Here is a 14674-nt window from a genome sequence, read left to right as displayed (position 1 = left end):
GTGAGGTAAAATTATAAGAAAGATTTCAGAGTCTGCACTAATCTAAGGCTCTAATCAATATAAAAGTACATGTCTGACCACCTGAAGTCAAAGGTCAGATTTTGTTCATTTTCAAATTAATCTTGGATATAAAAAATATGTAGAATTGAAAGTAATACGAGTAAAATATTTTATTATTATTTCTTATGAGTATTTTATTATTGGTCTCATAATTTTGTCCCCTCTGTAATAGTTATAAAAAAAAAATTTTCTAAAAAAAAAGTATGCATTAAATAAAAAAAAAATTGATTATAATCTCACAGTTTAATTTTAGTTCAGTAATTTGTCGTTTATTATTGTTACTTTTAATGGATCTATATAGTTAAATTTTTTTTTCTCAGTTCAGTAATTCAGCATGTAACACTATTTCTTTTAGGGTTAGCTGCCAAGGTAACATGTATCTGACTTTAATTTAGTTTTTCTTCTAATATTAGTATGTTTTATTTGTTTCAAGCTTTATTTTCAGTTGCTGAAAAAACGATTTTAAATAGGGTTTATGTGTTTCGCAATAAACACTCGATTCTGAAATGTTGTACATGTCACATAAAACTTGGTTTATTAGGATTCAGGAAAATAAAACACATTCTGCCCTATGAGATGATGTCAACGTTTTCATTGCAGTGTACCCGAATGCTTTTTGTATATTATAGGTGTGTGACTCACTCTGCCTGTTGTTAATTCACCGTGCAGGAATCAGATTTAAGTGCCTCAGTCAAAGCACGTTGGCTCCGATGTCCTGTGCCCTTTATTTTAATCATGGTTAATATGTCTCCTGCCTCAGAAACATGCAATTTCAAGGGAAACACCCTGCGTAGAATTATTCATGGAAAAGCTTGTACCTCTTGGACAGGGATTTTATTTAGTATTGCGCTTACAAATGGCAGTAGAAATTACATTAAGAGCGCCATTTCGGTGTTGCAGAGCTGCGCTCAGTGTTTGACAATGCATTGTGTTTAAAAGCTCACACAGGCTTTTGCTCGATTGCATTACAGCTATTTTTAAACCAATAAGTGTGCTCGACAACTCATTGTCGTGCCGATCGCCAGTTTTAGCCATAAGCTGAATTGAGTGGCTAAATCGCATTTAACCTGCGTCGATTTTAGATTTTTCGTTTCGCTCCGTATGCCTTTAGAATCCACCCCAGATCTTGGGCATTGTGTCCGTAGTGGGCTGTGTTTGTTTCAACAAATCAGAAGTGCTAGATTGTAAATTCACTGGGCATGTGCCAAGTGTACATAGGGATAGCTGGCCTTGTTTTCAGGAGCAATTGCGTTTATTGCTTTCTGGAGGAATCCAGGTGTGTCCAGAAGCATTAGTTTTCTAAGCTGTTTCTCTTGCTGGTCAAGGCCGATTACTGGAAAGGTCTCCGTGGGTTATTAGAATGGCTTCATAGGCTGAACAACAGTATATTTGGAGATTTGGATTTTTGTGCTAGAAGGTCAGTGCACTCTAGTGCCCAACAGCCCACATACGAGGGTGAGGAATAACACTTATTATTGTGACTTACATGAGGTCAACTCATGGCAGAGTTACAAGTTCTGTACGCAATTATCTTATCAGGTTCAGACTGAAATATATCGATTGATAGCTTTCCCCGTGTATAGAGTATAAATCGCATATTGTATATTGTTTAGTTACTCAGTTTTAGCATTTTCTAGTTCATATCCGTCCTCTTCCAGACTTTATAAGTTCATGATGATTTAGAAATTAACGTAGGCATTGCATCATTGGAGTGGAATTTGGCGCCCTGTCATTTTTTTTCTTTATTTACCCCAAGTTCAGTCTTCAGAAAATGTAAAAGCTGTCGTGGTTGGAACATGACAGCCCCATTCTTCTGTGTATGGTGGGCCCTGTGGCTCAATGAGTCTGTTGTGAATATGTGAATGCTCTGTCGGCACGCCCTTTGTGTTTGTGCATTTGAAGTAGGCAGTTGTTATGTTATTCTGTTGTATGCCACTGTGTGTTTCTGCCTTGCTGGTTTAAAGCAGCTAGCATTTGTTGTTTAATTTATTGCTGATATTAGGGGTCAACATGGTTTATTTCAATGGGCTTTTAAAAGCAACATTTTTCTGAATTGGTGATACAGACACCTGCGTGGACCACACTAGTAGCTGAATTCCTGTATGCGGCAAGTTTGAACAATGGGAAAAAAAAGAGCCGTTCTTTGTTGTTTATTGACAACATTATTATAAACTGTCTTGTTTTAAACATTGTGAGTGTGTCTTTTACTTATACTTCATTTGCTACGGCACAGCTCTTCTCACGATAGTATTTAGAAATTTTGGAAATATGTGGTCTAGAAATTGTTGTAGTTTTGCTTACATTATGATAAGATTTTTTTTGAGTTTTAAAAATTAAACAATCCTAAAAAGAGGGGGGGGGTGTATTAAAGGGGGTTTCTACAAAATATTAAGCAGCACGACTGCTATCACACGTTGATAATAAGAATCAATTCTGAGTCTCTTGTCCATAATTTAGAATGATTTCTGAAGGATCATGTGACACTGAAGGACTGGAGTGATGGCTGCTGAAACTCAGTTGTTGCCATCAATATGAATAAAAACCACATTTTGAAAATATATAAAATTGAAACCCCCATTTATTTTTTAATTTGAATAGTATTTTTATATAATATCACCATCTTTGCTATGGTTTTTTTTTTCCCTCCCTGTGTCTTGCACTGACATACATATTTAAATATAAACTGGTTTCCTTTGTATCTGTAATTCTAATGCACAAATAAATGCAGTAAATAATTATTTTTACCCTAAATTATTTAAAAGTTAATTGTACTTAAAAAAATGGATGCTATCTTTGTTTCCCTGATTTTCATGAGATTAAAATTTAAATTTTCTGCTCCTATTTCATGACCTTTAAAAGCAGTAAAGACAATGCAGACTTGCTATCTAAACCATTGTTACGAAGAAGGTTATTGGCTGTTACAAGTTTGCACATCAGGGTAGCATCGTCAATTGGTTCCTGTTTCTGATTCTATCCTTTGTTGTGAATGTCTATGGTTGTAATGTTTGTGTGTGGTATTGCTTGCCACAGCTGGCCCCTACAGATTGAAAGAAGTGAAAGAGGAGGTGGAGATTTCCGCGGAGGGTGCGTTCACCTGAACTCTGTAGATTTGCAGGCTGACACAAAGTTTTACGCCAAGTTATGTTCACAATAATCAAACCTCTTGAGATAGAAAATCATCATAAATTTAAATGCGGTTCTCAGTTGCAATCTTTTGTAATTCTCAGTAGGTTTTTTAAAGGGTGACTTCTTTCTGCTTATTTTTTCAGAAAGCACGTGACACTCTGTGTATGTTTCACAGGGAGATTGTGAAAGTCTAACGTGAAGACCCTGTGAACGACAGGGCTCAGGACAGGTCGTTGAGGTCGAAGCTCAAGCATCCGTAACTTTGAGCAGCCGGCCTGCAGAGGTCTGCAGAAGTCAAGGTACTACAACACTTATCGTATTAACATTAGCCACTTAATCCTCTTTAAAACACTTATATGAACTTAATTTCAACCACATAGGCTAATAAAATATTTTATAACCCTATTTTTTAGGTAACAAGCATTACATAACGTTTGGAATTTGCTCATGAATGGAAGAGAAAACACAGAAAAGGGATGTTTGCTGTTGATGTTATGAGCGATAAATGTTTATATTTCCCTCTGTCCTCTTTAACAGAAAGTAAGGAACAAGATCTCGCAGGCGACCTCACCCCCAAAGCCCCCACGAGCTCATGATTGGAAACTATTAGTAAAGAACATCCGGGTCACGTGCAAACAGGAGGATGGTGCTGCAGGTCAATGAAACACACTCATATTTCGGGAGAATGCGTGTTCTTTAAATGTTTCTTTAATATTTAGCTAAATCATTTTAGAGATATTTATACAGTATGCAAGCAACAAGTATTGATGATAAAGATGGATGAGCCTGCCTTTCAGCATATTAACAAACGTTTTTAGCATTTTAATATCACTTTTTTTTCTTACGTTCATCTTTCAATCATCACTGCAGCTGTTTGTGGTGGCCCATTTCTTAATATATGGTCACATGACAGATTCTCATGCCTGAGATCCCCTGTGGCTTGTTGTTCATTGGATGGAGTTTGTACACACCACAGTCCTCAGCTAATGTTTTTTATATTGCTTGGATCGAAGAAAATCAAGCCAATTATTTGAAAGAAAATTTTGTTGTGGGCACAAAGTGCAGGCTACACTTCCGAAAAAGCACCACCCCTGCAACTTTTATTCAGTTAACTGCCCCATGTTTTCCCTCAATCAGGATGTTCCTTCAGTTCGGAAATTCTTTCCGGAAGTGGCCTAATAGTCCTGCTGCTCTCCAGCCCAAGTCATTATTACAGCCCACAGCAAAGCACTTAACAGAGCCCAAGTGGCATGTCATCCCCATTTTATGACATAATTCATTTTGGCAAAGAGTGTTTTCTGCATCATTAGTCAGTTATTTAGCTTGAAAACTGATCTCTTTTCTTTGTTTTGGGGGCAAATGTCTGGTTTATTTGAATGTACATCAGCAAATTGGTCTTCTTTTGGATGGTATTGCTTGTGCTTGTTAATATGAAGCTGTTTTTATCTATTCTGGTTTCAGGCGGCACTGGATCCCCAGTGTATCCTCCAATTGGATGATCCTCGCTCCTCAGAAGGTCACCAGTTCAGTCTTGACTAATAAATCCACCCCATCTGGGACCAAGACTTCATATTGTGAGTTCAAGGTCAACCTCCCATCTGCTCCCTCCTCAGCTGCTCCTGCAAACTTAATTTATACCCATTAAATCATGTTTTTACTTTTTAACCTTTTTGGCCACTATTGTAGAAAAGTACAGTAGAGGTAGGACAGGAAATACTAACTTACGGGAGAGAGAGAGGGCGATGTGACGGTGGAAATCAGGCACATGTTTGGGATGGGGCTACCTGTTTAGCTGGGAAACCTGTTTGAAAACAATCCACAGTTTATTTTTTTGCGCTCTTCGTTTAGTAATGCTAATAGCATAGGATATTATTCATTGATTTTTTAGTTGTGTTGTTTGTTTGTATGTGTAACACTTTATATATGTTTAGGATTTTAGATGAGGTTTTATTCAAAACCGTGGTCAAGATTTGTCAACCTCAAGAAATCACAAAGTATAAAATCAGCCAGCAATTTCCTAAGATTTAGACTAAAATGTTTGTAGTTTTGCCACGTCCCTTCGGTCATCCTCCAATCTTTTTACATTGGAATACAGCATGATTTATTTTATCTCTTGCCTTTGTCTGTTTTTGCCAGTGATCTTACGCGGACGGTCAAAAGAGCTGAATATTCAGTAAAGTTTGGAGTAAACGGCAAGCCTCGGGAGATAAGTAAGGTCCACCAGACCGAAAATAAACCAGCTTAACGGCATAAAAACAGAACAGTGATATCCATTAATCTGGGTCTGCAGAAGCTTGAAGGGCATCTGTGAAATTTTAATCTTACGTTTCCATGTCCCATCTGTTACTCTAAAATCATGAAATAGCTTCCAAAACGCTGTATAAGTTGGTAGATTTAATTGAGCGAATAGAATGATACTTTGGTAATATCTTGATCTGAACTCTTGTAAGAACACCTATATGACCTCATTACCTTCACTAGCCTTTCACCCCCCCTGTTTCTTAACAGCTTGTGTGAATGGCTTTTGTCCGTGGTGCTTGGTGTACACTTTTTCTTCCTTGACAAAATGCATTGATCGAAAGATATTGCATTACTTTGATTTGATCCAGGCATCACTCTCTCTTTTCCTCCCAGCGTGCCTTTGGTTGTTAGGGCAGGCATCTGGTGCCTTTTTGATCTAGTGAGAAACACCCCAAAGGTCAACAGGACCTTTTTTCACTCATGGGCCAAAGATCAATGAACTGGTTCCATAACTACTGAGGTAAACATCTCATCATGAACACTGTACTAGAGTTTAATCACATGTTAATTATTCGCATGATATTGGTCACTTTTTGTATTTAATTGCATTTACATTTCTAATGTTCATAAGCTAGTTCCATTTACAATGGCTTAAATTAAATGCTAAAAGATTGTAATTTTTTTTTTTCTCTATGCCCATATCGCTAGCTTCATGTACAAAAAGACCTATAATATAATGCCGATAACTATACTATAACAATTTCTGTGTAGTTTCACCTACCTGGAGCCCAGCGAGGTGCGTACTCTGCAGATGCCCACGCCGCCTCCTACTAAGAAGTGAGATGGACCGCACTGTGATGCCTGTGCGGCCCCTTTGTTACCACTGTCACTGCTGTGATGGAGCAAACCAGGACGAGCTTTAGCACCTGTTACCTTCCATTGGTCTTTGATTTCAGTTGTTGATTTTGAGGAGAGGCAATCTTAGTGTTATATGGGTATTAAAAGCAAGCTTTAATTTGAAGATGCTACAGTTGTCATGTCAATCTCTTAAACCAAAAATCTAAATCTATTAAGCGCTTTGCATGTTTTAAAAATCCCCCCTTTCAGAATCCAAATCGCCTTCTAAAAACAAGCTGGCGGAGAGAAGGGTGTCGGAGCAGACATCATTACTTGGAGCCAAAGTTAGCAAAGCCCTGTCATCATCAGATACAGGTGTGGTTTTCCTGTAATCTTTATTGACTAGAAATGCTAAATGCATTTCCTTTATTTCCACTTTCTAACACCGCAAGTGCTCATCAGCAGTCCTGGAGCAAAAAATAAATTCAAATGCCCATTAGTAATAGATTATGTTCGCCCGGTTGAACACTTTCGTTTGCTTTCTTTCCTGTACAGAGTTATTGATGTTAACGTACGGCCCTGTAAGCCGAGGCTGCCATCAGACGCTTCATGAGTCTGCGCACACACCCGACTCTCACATCTTCCTGTCAAAAAGAGCACCATCATCATCTCAGGATTCACCAGGTACGGAAAAAAACAACAACTCGGTGCACCCTCTTATATGCATATTTTTAGGCATGTACAATATATTGGTAACCATATCCGTTATTTATTTTATTTATTTTTTACTGAGTAAGTTGTAATTGTGATTCTTAATTTGACTTATTTTTATATTGTTTCCTTACCTTATTTTATTTTTTTAAAACCACTAATAATGGTTAATTTAAACCCTTTTTAAAATGTAATATTAAGAAATATCTATTTGTATACTGTACATTATACATTTTCCAATTGCCCAATTCACCTGTTAACCTTTTGGAACAACTGAATTTTGCTTTTTAATTATTTACATATATAGTAACAACATTTGAAACGAGGTTTGTTGTTTTTTAAAAACGTTGTGAAAACTTTAAACCTTTGTATAGGAATTATAACCTTTTCCAAGAATCCCACACAGGGTTCATGTAGTTTTGACACTACTTTTTTTTTTTGTGTTTGCCCATTGTCACGTTTAGAATTTAAAACAACTGATGTCAATACAACAATATGGTGCAAAAATGTCTTACAAATTATCAGCTTATTGGTAATCAAACAGAAGTTGTTTCGTTGAATAAACTGGAAATCCTTCAAGATTGTCCACCCAATAATTCACTGACACATAAAACTCAGCAAGCCTGTCCCTGAGACTTAACTATAGTTCAATAGTTCGTTTATTCAGAATTTTTAGGACAAAAGGATTTGTAAATCAAATAGAATTAATTTAGCTTGATCAATTCATAGTGATAGGTAGTTAGTGGTACCTTGGCGTAGTCACAGTGTTAGCATCCTAACACAGTTCTTTAACTTCAGGTTCTAATTAAGGCTTTACATATTAACCTCTCTCGCATAGGCCCCAGACCCTCTGACACAAGATGAGAGAGATGGCTCTGATGGCAGGATAATGCAGCTCTGCCGATGGCGGCTTCTATTGTCTGGAGCATCTGAGGGCACCAGCAGCTCAGTATTGCCATCATAAACAGTGGCAGACCCACAGCGTTCATCGAGCCCACAGAGTCTCTGTCGTGTGCGAATGGCACAGCCCCCATGGAGGACTGTAGAGCCCGGCCCGGAGAGACCCAGATGCACGATTAAAACATCTCTTTCGCTCTGTATCTTCTGAACGTGGGTCCAAAAAAGGAAAGTTTGAGGGGGGAAAAAAGGCTGAACTTTTGAGCTTTATGTGAATGAACAGCTGAATGTGCTTAACAGGGTTTTTGAGTTTGTATTTAAACCCTGTTTTACCAACCGAGGTCCACCTCACATAAGTGTGTTAAATACTTGAGGGTTTATCAAATCTGAGCACAGCAACTGCCATTGTGAAAAACATGGTCAATTGACTGCATTACACTTGGCCACCCCGTTCACACAATTTTGGGTTAAAAAGGGATTTTAAGAGAGGAAAAAAAAAACGCTTATGCTCACCAAGGCTAGCATTTGTTTTGATTTAACAAATACCTAGGATGTGCATGGCAAATGCGATGTTGTTGTTTTTCGTTTTTCCAGCTGAATTTCCTTCATCAATCATTCTAATATGCGTATAGTGTGTTCGAGAAACAATTTCTCTTTAATCAATATTGAGAAACAGTTTGTGCAAGGCGTAATAACTTCTACAAACTGTCACGTTACTGAAAAGTAATTGTTTATTTTCCTTTCACTTGAGTTGCTTAATTGGAACAAGACGTTGACACGAGGGTAAAGATTTATTAGGGAAAAATCTCTATCACAAATGGAGTCTGTTCGTGGACATGACCACAGCTAAAACATGATTTACAAAGTTCGCTCTTACTTTTTATGTCCTAATATGAAACTTCCAACACTGCTACCTAGCTAGTGTGTCTCTTCTTGTCTGTACTTATGCTAGTTTGATGCACCACCCACTGTCTTTCCTTTTGGCCCTCTACGATACCTCTTCGCCTTTATTCAATTTGTGTTTTTTTTTTTCTTTTGCCATCTTACAGTGGATAACTGTTGTCTAATTGCCAGACTTTATTGCTGGCATAGTAAGGGTGCCTCTGTGAGAAGTGCCTATAATCGTAAGAAGTTTGTAGCCTTCCCTGTGAAATGGTTTTACAAACCCGCTTAGTAAAAATCCAGTCCATGCTCATCATGGTTAGACACACGTTCATCATGATACTAAGTTATTAACCTTGTATTTAAAGTAACTGTGGATTCATTCCTTGACTTTTTGACATGGAGAAAGGATTTGACAACGTCCATTTTGCTTCTCAAATCTTTGGGAGGCATCCCTTGGTTTATATTTTGTGCTGTTTCCGTTTTCAATGTTGGCCCATTGAGATGTTTGGCTGATAACTTGCCCAAGCAGCGTACAAAAAGTCCGTAAGTTCAAAACATCTGAACGTCTAAGCTGGTGTTTTACTGCTTTCATTCTAAAACCAAGCACTTTTCGATACGTTTGGCATACTTTATTTAGTAGTGTGCTTGTGTTATCTTGTCAACAATTAACATTGACGCCACAGTGGAATTACAGAAGCATCTTTCACAGAACTGCAAAAGTTGGCACTGATATGAGTAATATTCGCGTTTTGAGGGCGTCAGAATTCCCACACGTCCGCTTGTGTTCTTCATGGAGGTCAACAAAATCGGAAAGAATGTTTAGTTTACTGCTAATTCCAAGTGTAATCATTTGAACCTCCAGGCTTGCTCCAGTGGAAATAATCGTTCGGAGTCTTGTCATGATTATTTTCATCTCTCTTTGGCGCCCCCTGTAGGCATCTTCTGGCAAAAGAGTGCCACGCTATTTTTTTCCGGCGGAGGCATCAACGAAGGAGCCGGGAATGAGCCAGTCCCACAATCCCTTTAGAATTGGGGAAGCATCCCGGGGCGGCCATGAGGGGGCGACGGGAAAAGGGGGAGGGGCCCCCTTCAAAAGCATCATCAACCGCAAGTTCTACCCAGGAGCAAGAGCAAAGCCAATGGAACAATGAGAAAAACCGCCAAACAGAACGGGCCAAACCCGTCGCCTTCACCCAAAACTAAAAAGTTTTTAAAACCTTTCATTTTCTAACACCTCCCTACCCACCCCTTTCTGAAATTTTTATGCAAGTCTTTGCTTCTTTGGGCCAATTTCCCCAAAACGTCTGCTGCAACAACCCAATTTTCATCTTTTCCCCTTTTTAACACCGTCTTTGGTTTTCCCTGAAAACTTTTCCTGTCTGCCGGGCGCTGGGATTTTTTTTCCCTTTAATTGTGGGGGCCCTTAGGGGCGTTTTCCCTTACCTGACATTCGTCCAAATTTTTCACCTTAAATTTTAAACCCTTTGGGCGTGTGTTGATGCAAGAAATTTTAAAAACCCCCCCCAAATATGAGCCCCTTGGCTCTCTTCGGCTCCAAATGACTTGGTGTCATTAAACCCTTTATGCAAGGTTGATCATCATGCAAATGATATTTTGCGTTGTGGCCTTCAAACCCAAAGGGGAAAATTTAAGGACACCCCTTTTTTGCCATCTACCTGAGTTTTAAACCTCGGGAAAACCCTCTGTGGCCGGAGGGATCCGGGAATATAAAGCAAGGGAAAAAAAATTTTTTTTGTTTGGGCCTTATTTATTGCTCAAACTCTTTCCCAAAATGCATTTGCAGGGATGTCAAAAAATTTCTGGGGGGTTTGGGTTAGTAAACAGCTTTAAAAAAAAAATGATTGGAAAAAATGCTGTCTTGATGTGAATTGAATATGAATTTTTCATTTTGTTAGGGGGGCCCCCCCCCAAAAGCTGCAGCCCCCAAAATTTTGGTAGTATTTTTTTTCAAAAAAAAAACTTTTTCAAACTGACCCAAACATTTCAAATGTTATGGTCTGGCACTGTTTTTAAATGGTGGGGGCTTTAAAAACAGGGTTTGGTTTTTTATTCTTTTAAATTTTTAAAATTCAAACAAAAAATGGGGAAAAATTAATAAATTTTTTCCTTTTATTCATACATATTCAGTGTCCCGTGTAATTAATGTGAAAAAACTTTGTTTAGGGATCCCCCCCCTTTTTCCCCCACAGCCTTACATCACCCACATGTTAAAAAAAAAAAAGTGTGTTAATTCCCCCAAAGGTTTTTAACACAAAGCAAGGGCTTTCCCCAATAGGGAAAGACCAAAACCCTGAGAATTTGCTATTCAAATGTTAAATTGTTTTCTATTTTCCAAAAGGTGTGGTGTCTTTTTTACTGTACTTTAAATTTCCACCTGAAATGTTGGCTGTGAAGCCAGAGTTTGTATTTTGGCCCCAAAACCTTTTGGGAGCCTGTGGGAATATGCAGGGGATTTGTGCTATGGAAGATCAAAAAAAGGTCCATTAAATTTTTATTGGACCTCAAGCTGCAGATGTAGAAAAAACCCTAAATTTGCGGTCCAAAAATAAAATGTTGCCAGAAAAAAACCTCAGCGGTTGGTTTGTTTATAGTTTTTCTGGGAGGACAAAGGTCTGTGTTTTGTTTTTTTTTCCCTTTTTTTGTCTATTTTGGTGTGTTGTTTTTTGGGGCCCCCTGGTGTTAACAATTCATTGTATTTCTGAACAGCCCAAAAAAATGAAAGAGGAATTTTCCCCGGAAGGGAAAGGGAAAGGCACATGATGATTTTTATTTTTCCTGCTTTTTTGGCCTGGCCAGGGGGAAACCCAGTCTTTAAATGAATCAAAACACATCAGTCCTTGTATATGAAATTTCTAATGTATCCATGGCATTAAAGAACTTCTTTTTAAATTTAAAACTAAATCTGTGCTTTTTTTGGGGAGTAGGGTTTGGGTTTCCCCTTTAAACCCAAAAGGCCCTTAGAAAGGCTTTTGTGAATGATAATTGTGTCATTGCCCCACCATAAACCCTTTTCCCTGAAATTTAATTAAGATTGCTCTTGTGTGGGCCTGGCAGTAAAAACTTAGAGCTGTTGAGTTTAAAGGGTCCTAAAACCCCCCAAATTCTCTTATCGGGGTTTGCAAAAATTATGGGGAAAAGTCTGTCATTACTTGAAAAAAAACTTTTTTTGTTTTAAAAAAAAAATGCATAGGGTTTAAACATTGTGCGGGCTTTTTAAAAAACACGTGGCTAAGGTGTTGCAAATAAGGACTACAACTTCCATAAGGATTTTAGTAATAACCACTGTTGTGGGTTTTTATTCAAAAAACCCTTAAAAATTTCACACTTGATATTTGATTTGGGTAAAATTTTGTGAAAGTTTTTTTCAAGTAATAAATTTTTGTTACCTTAAAACCCTAATAATTGTTTTCCCAATTAGCCCAAAATTTGGATTTAATGATGAAACGTTCTTTATGGTAAAGGGGACAAATACTTGGATGTCTGTCCCGTTAAATGTAGACGGGATCGGGGTTCGTTCTTTTCCCCAAAAATATTTTTTTAGGTTTTAAGCAATAAACACGCCTGAAAACTCCTGTGAAAATTTTTTTTTTTTTTTTTTTGGTCTTTTTTGGCTTTAAAAACTCAGAATTCAGATATTTTCTTGTTAAAGTTTTTGCAAAAATTAAAATCAGCGGATATTTGAAGAACTTCCTGGGGAGGGCTTTTGGGGGAAAAAACCTCCCATTTCCCCATAACCCCCTTCGGGGGTTTTTAAATTTCCGGTCCGGGGCGGTTTTGGGCGGTTTGGGAAAAGGAGTCGGGTTTAAACTAATGTGTGACTTTTGGGAAAAAACAGGTAAGATTTATGATAAACTTGGAGGCATTTTATTCAAACGAAATTGAGCGAAAGGCCAAATGCTCCTCATTCCCAGTGCGGGGGGCCAATGAAAAGTGTAGCGGCGTAAATTTCTCGTTTTTTGCTTTTTTAAAAAGCTCGGGGCTCCAGTGAGCGCTGCTTCCTTCCACCCGGGCCAGGCCATTTTTTCTTTTTTCATTTGCTTTGCTGAAAAGAAAGCGAGGCAGTGAGATCGGATTTAAAAAACCCGGGGTACAGTCTAAAACCCCTTCCCAAACCCACGGGGGCCCTTTTCCGTTTGTCCCTCTTTCCCTGGCTGCTTACGGGCGTTTCAGCCCCGGACTGCTCCCGGAGGGGGCTTGATAAGGGGGCGTGATTTTTTGGTTATTTTTGATTTTGGGGAATAAAAACAAATCTTTTGCACTAATAGGTTCTGCTGACTGACACCCCAATGCAACAAACACAAAGTTATAAGGGGGAAAGGCTTTTAAAGGGGGTTTTTTCCAATGTGTTTGCTTTAAGACCCCCTTGGCCCTGTGCATATTTTTAGCCCAGATTTACAAAGTTATATTCAGAAAAAAATTTTAAAACCCCCCGAATAAAAAAAAAAAGGGCCCTTAAAAACACCCTTTTGTGGGTTTTATTTTAATTATTTTAAAAAATAAAAAAAATTTAAAAATCTAGAAATTTTTTCTTTTAAAACGGTTTTATTTTAAGTCTTATTTAAAAGGCTAGAATTTTTGGAAAAAAAAAATTTTGCATAAGCTGTTAGATGTAGTCGATGAAAATTTGATGTAAAATTTTTAATTTTATATCTAAAAAGTAATTTATTAATTTTGAATGGTTACCAAAAACCCGGGGATTTTTTTTTTTAACTTTTTTTTTTTTTTTTTTGAAAAATTTTTTTTTTTTTTAAATGTCAAATCAAAAAATGAAAACAAGCCCTTTTTATAGGGTTTTTAAAAATTTGAATATGTAAACCTTTTTAATTTTTTTTTTAAAATCGTAATGTAATTGTGTACGACTTCTTTTTAATTTAAAAATGAATAATTAGAATTATTAAAATTTTATTTTTTAAATTTCAAAAGTGTCATAAGGGGCACCCGCCACAAAAAAATTTAAGGATAAAATTGTTACAGGTAATTTTAAAATAAAGTTAAAAATATTGTGCATCAAAATGTGGGGGTCAGAAAGGGGAGAGCAGACAACCCAAAGAGTTTTTTTGTAAGTATGCAACATAATTCCAACCCGGGGGTTTTAGGGAAAAGCATGCAACATCATTGTAGTATTGCAAAAATTGTTTTTCCATTTTGGGGGGCCCCTGTAAGCTTTTTGGGAGGGGTTTCTTTTTATTTTAAAAAAAGTGGGTAATATGTGCCCGGGGGCTGTTCTTCCTGAAAGGGGGGTGGGGACTGCGGGCAGTACCATGGGCTCGGGGGTGTCCTGAGCTGGGGCCCGTTGTCACGGTGAAGGACTCGTTTTTTCTGAGTCGGGGGGACGGGGCGGAATGGGGGTTTTTGGGCCGATAAATTTAGGAGGGTCTTTGGGGGCTTTCCCGAGCGTATGATCACAATTAGATTTGGGCCCGGGTATTGACCTGCCCTGACACCTATTCCCTTTAATTTAAAGCTTTAAATTTTTAGAGCCAATTTCTGCAGTCTTCCCCCCCCCCCCCCCCCCCGGTCACCTAATATTCTAATATTCAAATTTGATGCTCAAATAAAATTTCTTCTTATTATCGTGTTTAAAAACAGTTAAACAATGGAAAAAATTTATTATATTTTTGTAAAAAATGAAAATTTATATAAAACTTTAACATCCTTTTTTTTCATGTTCCGTTTCCCTTTTCCCGACCCAAAACCTTTGGGGATCCCAATTTGTCGAAAGGGGAAAAAAAGGTGGTTTGTGCTTCGAAAGCTGGTTTTAAAAGGGGGTCAGGTTTTGGGAAAGTTTTAGGCCAGGAGGGTCCCAAACCTTCAAAAAGAGGGGGCATTTTCCCTTTTAAAAGGGAAACAATAGACCCCCCCAAATCCAATCCTCCCAAAAGCGCCTAAAAATTTA

The sequence above is a fragment of the Cyprinus carpio genome, chromosome A10 (genome assembly GCF_018340385.1).
Source record: "Cyprinus carpio isolate SPL01 chromosome A10, ASM1834038v1, whole genome shotgun sequence".
NCBI lineage: Eukaryota > Metazoa > Chordata > Actinopteri > Cypriniformes > Cyprinidae > Cyprinus > Cyprinus carpio.
Note: the sequence above shows the minus strand (reverse complement) of the source record.